Genomic DNA, 13,720 nt, shown 5'->3' on the forward strand with positions numbered 1-13,720 from the left:
GAAACTCAGTAGTGACCTTGGGATCAGCATGTGTCTGCTACTTGGCCTCAGGTCCTACTTCCCAAGAATGTATTGCCTGGAAAAAAAAACACAAAAACAAAAAGGCCATGGAACTAGTTGAATTCCAGGGAACAGCAAAGCAAAACATATACACTTTCTTTTCTTCTGATTAGATGGTCAAACCTTGAATTTACCTTTCTAATCAGTTCACAGTGACCTTGAGCAGAGTGAATACTGACTGCTCCTGTACATACTCCAGAATGTTCTTCCGTGGCTGTTATCTCAAAGCTGGAAACCAGTGTGACTGCTCCTTCTCCTGCTTCCATGGCTCTAATTCTATAGACTGGCCTGGAACTCACTAGTCTAGGAAGATAAAACGATCTTCCTGCCACGACCTCCTGAGTTCTTACAGGTGTATTAGCATGGCTGACCTAAAACACATTCATGAAGTTCTTAATGTTCTTAATGGTAGAGGCCAAGTAGATCTTAAAACAAAAGTTTTTTGTTTTTTGTTTTTTGTTTTTTTTTTGGTTTTTTGAGACAGGGTTTCTCTGTGTAGCTTTGGAGCCTATCGTGGCACTCGCTCTGGAGACCAGGCTGGCCTTGAACTCACAGAGATCCACCTGCATCTGCCTCCCAAGTGCTGGGATTAAAGGCGTGTGCCACCAAGTTTTATGAATAGAAGATTGATATAGATAACAAGAAACAACTGAAATACAACTTTTCAATCATTTAACTTTCTATGTAGGCAGACTTCTGTCTAAGGACAGCTAATATGACTTTAACTTTTTATTATATTTTTTATCATTTCAAACAACTCTTAAATTTCAATATATTTTGATCATGTTCTTCCCCTTCCCCAAGACCTTCCAGATCTCTTCCTCCTTCCTACCCACCCAACTTTAAGTTTTTTCCCAACAAAAACAACGCTGCCAAACCAAGCAGAAAAAAGTAAACAACACACAAACAGAAGAGCAACAACAAACCCACCACATAAACGCACACTAAAAAGCTGTGGTGTCCATTATATGTGGGTCAACTACTCCTGAACATGAGGCCTCCCTTGGATTAGTTGATTAACCGAATGTCACCCCATTGGAGAAAACTGATTTTGCCTTCTTGAAGCAGGTATAAATGACAGTTCAGTCATTAACTTTTACCCTAGTATCCAGATTATCATTCATTCATTCATTCATTTAAAAAAACAATACAATATGATACTACAAAACTATCACATCAAAGTTGGACAGGACAAACCACTAGATGGAAAAGAAGAGTTCAAGACAAGACATAATAATCAAAGACCCACTCATTCTCACACTCGGGAATACCATATAAGAAACTGAACTGGAAGCCATAATATATAGGCCGAGGGCCCAGTGCAGACCCATGTGTGCCCTATGCGTGCTGCTTTAGTCCCATGAGTTGCTAATATGACTTTCAAGGGGGATAATGTATGAAAGCAAACAAAGATGATGGACTCTGTCATTGATTTCCTGTTAAAATCAACATGGGAAACATTGAGGGCTCTACCTTGGCTGTCAGAGAATCTGCAAGCCTGGTGAATAAAGCACATACAAAAGAAGATAATCTCTTTCTCTTGAGAGCCCTGCTTCACATAGTGTTTTCACAGAGCCTCCTGATGGATTTCCCACACGGGAGGCCACCTTGTAAGAACATGAGACCTTTAGCTTTGCACCATCCCACATAGTCAAGCAGCCAGCACACACTGCATTCTGAGCGCCACTAAAGTCGGAGATGGCTTTTCTGAAGTGTACACCTGTCCATTAGGAATGGCAACCAGACTCTCAACTCATTTCACATAGGCTACTGCAAAGTGGTGGATGGTAATGACTTTGGAGTGTTTTGTCTTTAACAATAAGCCAGAATCTTGACTATGCAATTGACTGCAACTACATAAATTGCTATTTGGAATGAATCTTAATATATACACTTGTGTATATGAATACAGCTAGCTGCACTTTCCCCATATGATCATGGTTGTTAACATTCTACCCATTTTAAGTGAGCAAATTTGAATAAAATGGCTGCGTAATACATTCTGTGTTAACATCAGCAATTTAAAAAGCCCAAGGATTAAAAGTTAATTCCATCCTTTTAATTCAAGGGACATATAAATGGCATTCTGGGTAGAGCCAACTCCTCTTTTATCCGTCCTTTCATGCTGCCTCCTCACTAATTCTTGGTTGTTCAAATGCTACCTACATAATAAAAGCCTTGAGTTAATTTACTAAGATTTTACACCAGTGCAAATGAAAGAAAGGAAAGTGCTAAACAAGGCAATTAGCACTCTGTTTAGTGCACTCCCAAAATAAATGTAGGCAATTTACAATTTGGCAAATGGTACTCTATCCAGATCCAACTCATTTATGCCTAAGGGGGTGGTACAGTTCATTAGGGGGAAAAAGTGTTTATATATATTATGCTATTGAGGCCCAACCCATTTTGTTCTTCAGCAACAGATGTGACTCCTCCCGAGGTTTATTAGTGTTTCTTGCAGAAAAATGCCAAACTTACGCTTCCAAATAAATGGTCCAAAAAGAATGCCTTCTATGATTGAGTCCTAGTAGCCAGCTTCTTACAAGTTGGGGGTGTGTAAGTGTGAAGGGGAGATGATTTATCAAACTTATAGTAGTGGGGTGGTGCCTCTTTCACGGCTGGAAGCATGCATTTCGGTCTGATTCCAGTTGCTGGGATCTGCTGGAAGTGTATACTTGAAGTACTGCTGACTGCGCCTTAATTGACAGGGAGGTTGCTCCAAGCCTTTCATGTTTATTCTTGTAAGCCTCTTATTAGCGCAAAAATAATAGATGTTGTTAATGCGGAAGCACAACCAACATTAATATTTAAGATGCTCAAATGATAAAGGTTAAACATGTGTTTATATTGCATTTGAACAAAGAGCTTTACAAAATAGTTTGGAAACATACTGTGGTACAAACTTGGAATCATTTCACCCCACATTGAGGCTCCTCATTCTTTGGGATTTACTCTTTGTTTTAGGAAGATGTAGTTCTCACAAGCCACATTCATATACCATTGTCATCTGGAATTTGTATTCCTGTTGGAAGGGACATTTTTTAAAATGACATCTACAGAAGGGAAGTGCAATAAAATCACCAGTCTCTATTGCATTCTGTTTCTTTCTGAGCCTGCATAGTTCCATTCAGTAGGAAAAAAAAAAAAAAAAAAAAAAAGACAAGGCAAAGTAAAAGCATTCTTTTGTGCCCTCTAGCTGCTAGAAGCACAAATAGAAAATACAATTCTCTCATGATTAAATTCACCTAATCTAAGGTGGAGGGGGGAAAGCCCATAATTCCTATGGACTGAAAGTCCTTTTTCTTTATAAAAGAAAAGATACCCAGATAAATAAAAGTTTACCATTCATGGTGCCTTCATTTTCATGAGACAAAGCAAAGCAATAATTCATGAGGGGCTCTCAGAAAATTAAACTGGGACACCACTTCTGTGGAGCAGCTAATTAATATGACACACATAGTTTGAACCGGGCATTGCTTGAGTACTGATCACTCCTTTTCATTTTTAATGGACATTGAGTAGGGATCTCAGTGCAGAGTGACTTTTGTTTCTTCTAGGAACACTGCAACAGCTTTTGGCTTTTGTGAAGGAGCTAGGACGGGTATGCAAGTTAATGAAAATGAACAGATCCTGAGGGCCTTCTGGATATGGAGCCTTCCTCTTTCAGGTCACCCCTAAAGACAATGCTGATTTGGGGGAGAGAGTCTTGATAGCAGTTGGAGTTACAGCCCTTTGTGTCCAGGCTATAGTTCAATTTTTTTAAGGTGCATTGTGTAACTCCCTTGGAATGTGGATTATGTAGGTGAACAGAATTTTGGGAAGATCCCCCCCCCCCAGGGGGATACCAGAATTTCCACTTTGTATGAGGAGGAAAAGTCTCACAACTTGGAGCATGTCAGCTGTTCCAGATTGCATGTATGAGAGAGAGAGAGAGAGAGAGAGAGAGAGAGAGAGAGGAGGGAGGGAGGGAGGGAGGGAGGGGAGAGGGAGGCAGGGAGGGAGGGAGAGAGGGAGGGAGAGTTTGAGATGTGCAGAATTTACACACAACAGCATCGCTCTCCAGGTTTCCTAAGAAAAATGGTCCCAGAAGTGCCCTGCATTCTCTGTGCTTCCTGGAAAGAGTGTGTGGAGGGGGATGGGTGGCTAGGGGTGAGAAGGAAGTTGAGCTGTTTAATGATTCAAGGGAAACTACGAGAATACTCTCCCCCATTCCTTCCCTGAAGTGAAGGCACAGTTCAGAGGACTCAGTTGAGGAGCCTCAGAGCCATTCCCAGCAATTCCCGGTACGTGGTGAGTTCATCTGAAAGGGTTCAGTCTCAACAGATGTTCTAAGTGGCGCCTCCTGAGCAGCTCTCGTGTGGTGGAGAAATACAGAAATCAAGCTAAATCAAATTAGTCAGTGGAGTAAGAAAATAAAGGTCAGGTCCAGCAGCATCCGAGGAAACAGCCTAAGCCAATATGGCCATCTTCAGTCAGGGACTAATTAAGGGCTGATTGTCCTTCTTGGGGGAACCTCAAAAATGCATGGTGGTGAATTATTAAAAACAACAACGACAAAAAAACAATGCAATGCCCCTACTCTCTGCAGCATGACAGATGAAAAGATAGGGAGACATAATATCCAAGGGAACTGTGCTGCTTGGACACAGTTAGTCCCTAAATCCCCAGCTCTCTTTGTTTTGATTACAATTTTTCATCCTTGAAGGGAGCAGGGAGGAAACTCTAAGCCTGTCTTGTGTTACAGCTCCCTTACCTTTGTCTGCCTATCTCAGCTGGTATTTAATTGGTCAGCAATAGGAGGGAAGTCTCCTTTGAGGTAATGAATATTGACTGTTTATGTTGAAATGTCACTGTGAAAAGAAAGCCCAAGCACCAAAGAGGGAGAACCCAGTGTGAGAGTCTCGGACACAAAGGAGGCACCAGAGAAACCAGGAGCAGCTGAAATTCAAAGAGCTCACGAAGCAGAAGTGGCCCACATGTGTGGGAATTTTAAGCTTGCAGTTGACAGGTGAAAAAGCCATCACTGTTACCTGCTAGAACTAAACGTAATTTCGTGTTTCCTCTACAACAGCTTTGGAGGCCACAATTCATTGAAATGCTTTCATTCAGAAACCATGCTCATCTTATTCCCACTTTGTGAGAGGGAAAACCTAACCACTCCTGCTTACATGGCTTCTAAATGATAGGACAAGGGGAGAGCAAGCAGCTGTGGTACATAGACTGCAAGACGTGCATGGCTTGGTCCTGCATTTGCAAGCACATCTGCTGGGCCATTGAAGTTTTTGTGGTGGCAATTAGAGATTTTCAGGTAAACAAGGAAAGGAAAGGAAGGCATTGTCACAGGCCAAGCACAATGTGCTAATGAACTTTGCTGGCTTGAACATATTATCAGGTAATAATTTAGGATATTGCTTTCAGTGTGTCTTGGTCATTTGAAAGTGGCTGTGAGCTGACTACAGATACTGGTTTGTTAACCCTCTCTGTTCTGGTCCAGCCCCTTGAACATTTACTTTTTTTTTTTTTTGTGGGTAAGCTTTGTCTTGTTCACCCATGATGGATTTTATGTCACTTCCTGAATTGGACTTTACTTTTTATATTTTCCCCAGATGGTAACCAGCTGGATGGGTAATATCAGGGAAAAAATAAAGACAAGAAAATCAAGCAGGGAATGCCTATGCAATTTTGACTCATAGGGAGTTTTAAACTTGCCAAGATGCTAATGTTTAGGAGGAGTCTCCATATCTCCCATTGGATTTCACAATAGTCCCTAAGTTAATGGCCAATGAGTATTATACTTCTTGCATATTTATTATAAAAAAGAAAAGGAATGACCCAAATGTATAACTAAGTAATACTGCCACTCATGGGGCATATAAAGAGACTGGACAATGGAAAGGAACATAAAACTTAGAATTCTGGTTCCCATAATGGGGAGTTGTATTTATTGTTCAGTTTTACTGTTTACATGTTTTGATTGGCATATTTGAACTCTATCATAATCAGGACCCCATCATCACAAATTTCTGAGGCAAGAGCTTATTCCCTTTCTCTTTGGATCCAAAATGCAGAAGATTTTGTTGTTTTTATTTCCCAGCCATTCAATTATGGTTTTTAAAAGCCTGATAAATAAAAGATGACATGTGTAGTCATACCCTGGGTCAGGCTAGAACCCTAACCTGTGACACTCACCTATATTGAACTAACAAGCAGCATGCCCCAATGGAGAGCGATACTTCTTCATTAGCAAGCTCCATTTCACCTTTAAAAACCCTGGGCTTCCCGTTTGCATTAAGTGAGATTGAGATGTCTTAGGTCTCCCAGTGACATTTAGGAATCCTCCAAGACAAAAAAAAAAAAAAAAAAAAAAAAAAAAAAAAAAAAAAAAAAAAAAAAAAAAAAGGAAGTTATTACTTCTCCAGTTCACCTGCAAAGAAGATGTCATTAAAAGAGGGAGCAAAATGAAACCCTGTCAACTTGTTAGGGCCCAAAAGGTAATTCTGCCATCAGCTCTGAAGAGGGAGGGTGATACACAATCCTATCATTACTGACACGGGAGAACCTGCTGGTGTCAAAGGTGCTGTCGCCAGAAAAGTTCAGGTGTTGCTAAATTCATTAATGTGTCATTTTGAAAAGATGTGATGTCATTCGGTTGTCTGTGGGGATAAAAACTGGAATCCACTTGCTCCTGTCAACACACTATCATCTTAATTTCGTTTGTTCTGCCCCCTGTTTGCCATCTGTAAGAGGTTAAGGGCCATGGGCGATGACGTCTTAAAAGGCTACTAATATTTGACATATCATTTCAATCTGCCTTTTCATCACCACCCCTTACCACAAAAAATTACTGTATGTTGTTAAATCAGCATGACTTCTGATAGTTTGCTTGCATGGATTTTGCTAATGAGAGTATTAGACAGAAGGGTCCCTTTTACTGTCTTATTTGTTTTCATTATTAAAGATCAACACACTCACTTTTCTTCGTGAAATTCTGTGATCCTATATAACCATAACAAGTTTAGGTAGGATTTTGACATTTAAATCTCCTGAAGTTGGAGAAATTCTCCCAGTCTTCTCTGACAAAACTTTCCCTGCTTAATTTTCTTTCTTTTTTAAAATTTAATTTTATAATCATTTTAAAATATAAATTTAATTTATAAAGACTCCAACAATAAAGAGCAGGTAAATGGATGGTATGCATTTGGTGAGGTGACTAGTATTATTTGACATTGTACTGCTCAGTTTATATTAGAAGACAGTAAGGCTGATATTGGAAAGAGAACAAAATACTAATTAAATTAGTCATTGTATGAATACTACAAAACACATTTGCCAATAAAGAAACATTTATTTTTCTACAGATATTTGTAATAAGTGACGTTTTTAAAAGACAAATCACACTCCAATAATTTAAAAATTTAAACATGTAGTATTTCACTAGTGCAATGAATGTTTAATTTTCATGTTGATAATCTCATTAAAAAGTGAAATCATTATTTATACCTTGATCCACTTCAGTATTTATTTGCTAAACTTTCTTTTCAAAGAAGAAGATGGGGTGTTTTTAAACTTTCTCCTAGAGAATTTCAGTGGCCACATGACAAGGAGGAAAGTGATAAGTGTTTTTTCTAAAAAAAACCATGGAGTACCTGTTATTAGAATTTCTTTCGTGTTCTGCAGACTTTGGGTTGTAATCACTGAGATTTATTTTTCTTATATAAACATTGCATTTAGGAAACACACCATGTTATAGTTACCACAAGCAATATAGTCTGTATCACAGAAAGGGAAATAAGCTTTAAATAGGATTGTATATACATTACTAGAAAACACAGCCTCTTAGCTATCTTCATCTTCCCCAGATTATATGTCTGAACTTCCCATCTGACTCTACTCCCTCCTGGTACCCAGTTTACTAAGTAAGTGAAAGGACTTTCCTGATGCACAGAAAACAGGTATTTTATTGAAGATAAATCTTGCCTTTTCGATTTCCCCATTTTTAGTTTAAAATTCACTTTCTGCCTTGAACTGCGGAGTCTTCTTTAAAAGGGAATTTCCCTTAGTTCTAAAAGCAAAAAGCAACAATGACAGCAAAAGCAAAAAACAACACAAAACAAAACAGAACAGCAAACTGTCAGCCTTTTTTACTTAGGCAATCCACATATGTGTTAAGCCAGTTTGAGATTTAAAACTGCCACTAGTGATATGCCTAAGCCCATGTGTGTGCATGGCCACATTAATGAGTTCCACACCCAGGCTCTTTGATGTTTTTATTGTAGTGTTAGATCAAGATGTGAATTCCAGCCCTAGTTTTGAAACTCCATTCTGAGATCCTGGGTGCTCATCCATCCACTGATAGGCAGGCTCCCCGCGCAGGAGGAGCAGAACATATCACAACTTGAGCTGGAGGGAATCAGGACAGACAAGCAGCTATTGTGGGAACCCGGGCCGACCGGGCTTGCCTTCATTGATATATGGAGCACTTAACCTAGTGAGAAGCTCAGAGGTGGCGGGAAGGCTCCCCCTGGACGAGTTTTTCAAGTTGATCTGGTGGTTGTATTGTCGACTCTCAGGGTAGGAGGCAGGGGGCACACACTCTGGACTTTCACTTGCAGGGAGAAAGAAAATCAATCTTCCTGCCCCAAAGATGGGAGTGCTGATGCAGAAAGTCACGGAGGCATTGGAGCCTTGTAAAGAAGCCTCTCAGGAAATGCCTTTAGGCTTCTAGCAGGATCCTGGACTGCATCACAGCCCTCGGGAGAAGCAGGAGAGTTCACATATAAATAGAAAGGGTGTTTATGGGCCTTGCCCCTGAGATGCTGTGCTTTTTTGATCAAGAGAGAGGAAAACCCAACTGAAATTGTGGATGAATCTGTGGGTTGGAAAAAAAATAAATGTAATTGAAATGCTCTATTCTTCACCGGAGCATAGCCTGTGTCTTCGGAAAAAAATATCGTGCACAGATTACTGTCAATAATTTTCTGTCTATATATACTGTCTATATACTGTCTATAAGGGCTGTTGTAACATGCTTTTTCTTTTGGTTTATAGTCTAATCTTTGACAGTAAGGATTGCTCCTAGTGACAAAACCCCTTTCAAACTGAAGATTACATTAAAAAAAAAACATTCAGTAGTTAAAATCGTTAGAAAATATTCTAGATTACACACCCTAATGTAGTCAGTGGCTGAATTGCTGGGACTACTTGGGATGGCATTGCATGTATTGAAAGGAGCCATTTTAATGAAGTGATCATTTTAAGACCAAGAATAAAGGGCTCCAGAGCTTGCTGTGGTAGCATTCAATGTAAAGCGATGCTGGCCTTGTTGCTGAATTCCTTGCCCTTTGAAAGCCCCTCCATTGTTCCGTGAGCACCCATTCGTGACACAAGAAGATCTAGATGGGGCACCTGGCTGCCCCAGAGCTCCATGGTTTGGGTATAACTGCCTTGTGTTCCTTTGTCACTGTTGATATAAAATCAGCCATAGTTGTTTTACAATCCCACTGGCTGAACCTCTTCACTGCAAAACTGTTTGTTCAGGCAGTGAAAAGAGGTGACAATCTCTTTGAGTTTTTTTTTCTTCACTACACTAAGAATTTTCAAATTCCTTTCATTTACTCAGTTGCTTTGCATTAAGGAGGATGGATGGGAGAGAAATTCTGTTTTCACATTCTCTTCCATTCTTATGAGCTGCTTCTATTGTCTTAACTTGAAAAGTGTCATGAACATGTTTCTGATGGTGTAAAGAGAACCCCCTTTCGCCAACCACACACACCTCCAAAGTGGAAGCTTTGGAAGGTAACTTTTTCTTCCACTGCAACACTTCTCCTGGCAGAAGACCTGGGAGGATGCTTGATCCCCATGGAAGATAAACCTGAGTTCTTGGGTCAGAGGAGAGAAGCGGATAATATCTGATATTGGAGAATATTCTCCAGTTCAAGTTTTGTCTTTGAATGGTTCTTTTAGTGCTGGAGAGACAGTGCAGTGCAAACATGAGGATTCCAGCTCTTGTGTGAAAAGCAGGGCATTGATGCATATGCTTTTAAGTGCAACCTTGCCTGGGGGTGGGGTGCAGAGACAAACTGATCCCAGGAGCTGTCCAGCCACCCAAACTGAAGTGAAACTTCTGCTTCAGTGAAAGACCCTGTTTCTGGGCAGTAAGGCAGAGACATAAAAAGCAAGGTACCCTCTCTCGGTCTCTTCCTCTGGGTCACTCATGCACAAACACACAGGCATCCACATACTCATGTACATATTCCAGTTCCCTCTCAACATTCACACACACTGAAATAAAATAAAATGATTGAAATAAAAGGATTCCTTAGACACGTTCCTAGCAGACCAGAGGCAACAATCGAGTCCGCAGAAAACTATGAGATGGAGCCAGGACTCGCTGACCCAGAGTGTGGAGGTACCTGCCTTGTTTGCTTAACACCACTTCATGGGCTGAATATAAAAAACCCTTACTTTAAATTCTTGAGCTGGAAACAACTATAACAGCTGCAATTCTTTTCTCCTTTAGTGGAAAAAGGTGAGAAGCTTCTGCTGAATCATACAAAGTGGAACAACCTGGCAGAAAGTGGCAGGTCAGCCATGGGCATTTCCATAGAACTGTTGCCAATCTCACAGTTTATGAAGTTAGGAGTAATGGGGCATGCACCTTTAGTATACCTTTATTGTCAACACAATGCTATGCTCCTGATTCTCGCTTTGAGGAGGGAATTATGACATTTAAAAGAATCTCCCACGCTTAAAAAAAGCATGTGAATATCTATAAGTATTGATCCCAAATGAGTGCAATGAATAATTTATAATGGAATATTCTTTGTCTTTCAGTTTTTAAAGCAGCTGTGTCTCTGTCTTTCTCAAAAAAAATTATGGTTAGACAACCATAAAACCATTATTTTCCTTCTATCATCATACAGCCATTCCTTATTTTTAGAAAAATGTGTTATTTGCAAAGGCTGTTTGAAGTTGAGGAGAAAAAGCAAGCAATGATATACACTTACCAAAATGGAAACATACTGTGTATGTTCTACTTTTAGGGGAAAATATAACTAGAGACCTGGGTGGGGGGATCCAAACAGGTTACATAATTTGTTGTAATAATTCTGTTGTCTTTGGTGAACATCCTTACTCCACAGAATCTTTTAGACATGTCTGTTCCCTTGAATAAAATAGGGATTTCATTTGTTGGAAGTAATAATTCCAACTGAAAACATACTCTTGTGTAATGAGAGCAAAATGAACAGGTGTGCACAGCATCTTTCACAGTACGCCTGAGAAGGGGGCGGTCCATCGATGTGCTAAATATTCGCAAGCCTCACCAGGAGTCAGGCTTTAATTGATCATGATTCTAGGTCATTTTGGGGATGTCTATCAATATTTTCACAAAGGGGCAAAGTGTCCCACCCTTTCTTTCTTTCCCTCCTGGACACTTCAGCACAGATTTGTAGAAATCAATGCCCTTTATTTTTTTTCTTGGAAAAGACATTGGCTAATTTCGTTAGACTTTTCATATGGCTGCAAATGGGCTCTGATGAAAGGAGTCTCTTCCCTACCTCTTTGTTTGTTTGTCTCTGTGACTTCCACATGGAGTATGCCATTTCAGATACATTGATTTTTTTTTCAGAATTCTGCTAGTTTCTTGTTCTTGATGAAAATGATGACAAAGATAAAAGAAGGAACTATGGGGACTGGAGACTTTTCTTTTTGGAAGACTAAAACCTTTGTGGAGCTTTTCACCACCTTCCAGATTTCTTCGTTTATCTTTATTCCTTGGGTTCACAGAGATAGTATGTACACTGGCAACTTGTGAAATACGTTTAGTAACACATCAAATCCCCATGCCCTAACATCCAATAAACCCCTTGAAGCCTCTACATTGTCTCTTAGCCTCCTCATTGCCTTTAAGTAAATACCATTCATCATTCAAGAGGAAATTATAGATTTTTCATTTAGTTTGTTGGAGTAGGTATATTTTTCCTAAATGACCAAACATTAATTTGATTTACATTGTCCAAAAGTGCAATGTCTTATGAAGTTGCATACAAGGTACATTAGAGTTTTAGATGATTGCAGAATTTAGGTTCAAACCAAGTCTCTACATTGATGGGCTGTGAATCTGGACAAGTCCCTTCCTCTGCGTTCTTTCAGGTGCCAAGAGTTGCCACAACTGTATTGGTAATGATGATAAGATTTTTTGAAGAATAACTGAGAGCTGCTTTGACAGGCCTGGCACCCCCTCACAGGTTACTCAATCATGTCTTTTCTTTCCTCCCTGGCTTATAGCAATATTCTTTAAAACATTCTCTAATATCTCCTACCAAATACAAATATGTATAATAAATACAGTTGGCTGCCTCCTCTGTAGGTCCTACATTGTCAAATTCAATTAATTACCTCAAAAATGCTTTTCAAAAACTAAGGAAAAGCATGGGAGCATTTTAACTGCAGAGAGGGAAGGGAGGTGAAACAGAGGTAGAGATGAGGGAGGAGGGATAAATAACACCAAGGATGTGTGAATAAACTGTAGGTAAGCACATTGTTTTATATTTACTAAAAGTATATATATATATATATATGTATATGTATATATATACTAAAAGTATATATTTACTAAAAGTATACACACATAGCTTAAATAAAGTTATGTAACTTGACATGATAACACTCCCTTCAAGAGCCACAGACTACCTTCCTTCATGTTATTGGTCTGGGGATCCCAAAAAACTCCCCAAAATAATGTAGGCTATTACCCTTGGCTTTTGTTACTTCCAAGAACATGAAGGTAAGATCATGTTGTTGAAGGCACATACCCTGTGGACACAAGACTTGCAAGAATTGAGAGGAACTAATCTGGAAGCCTCCTCACTGAGGACTAGCTCTCATAGCATCTGAAAGCACTATGAGAGTTCCCTGGGGAGAAAAAGCAATTAAAAATCCTATTCACCTGTGGTGCCTATGAGTTAAAAGAATGACCAACACGGCAAAATATTCCCAAGGGTGCAATATTGGTATTTATGCCTTGGGAGTAACCAATGACCATCTAATTGGACCTAAGGCTCACTAAGTAGGGAGAATTGATGCCTAGTTATAAACATAGTCCACTACCTATGTGCCTGGAGTAGGTCATGGAGCCCAGAGTAGAACCCACTACTGACACTCTCATAAATTCTTAGCATTTCTAAGTTCTTTCTATAAACATCCTTATATGTAAAGATAAGTGCCTCTCTCACTGCTCACCCAAACAGCTTCTTTGGGTGCAGACAGAGACCTGTGCAGAAAGCCACAACTAGTCAAAATTCCAGAGAACAACTGACCATAGGATGCCCATATCCAGTTAATACATTTACAACACAGCTTATACACAAGGCTCAGAGGACATCACAGAAGAGGGAGTCAGAAGATAAGAACCAGAGAACAAGGGCTTTTGCTGTGAAATATTGTCTTGTATATTCCAGGGAAGCAGCACCCATAAATATCTGAACATGTTTGCCTAAAAAGACAAGCACAATGACAGCACCAGTTGACATCCAGCATGGATGGGAGAACTCTCACAAATTCCCACTCCTAGATGAAGAGTTACAGTCAACTAATGGATGCTGAGAGAGGGAAAATGTCAGTCTTCCCCAGGGACCACTCCTGGCTCCGCACCTTCACA

The sequence above is a fragment of the Cricetulus griseus genome, chromosome 3 (genome assembly GCF_003668045.3).
Source record: "Cricetulus griseus strain 17A/GY chromosome 3, alternate assembly CriGri-PICRH-1.0, whole genome shotgun sequence".
Lineage (NCBI taxonomy): Eukaryota > Metazoa > Chordata > Mammalia > Rodentia > Cricetidae > Cricetulus > Cricetulus griseus.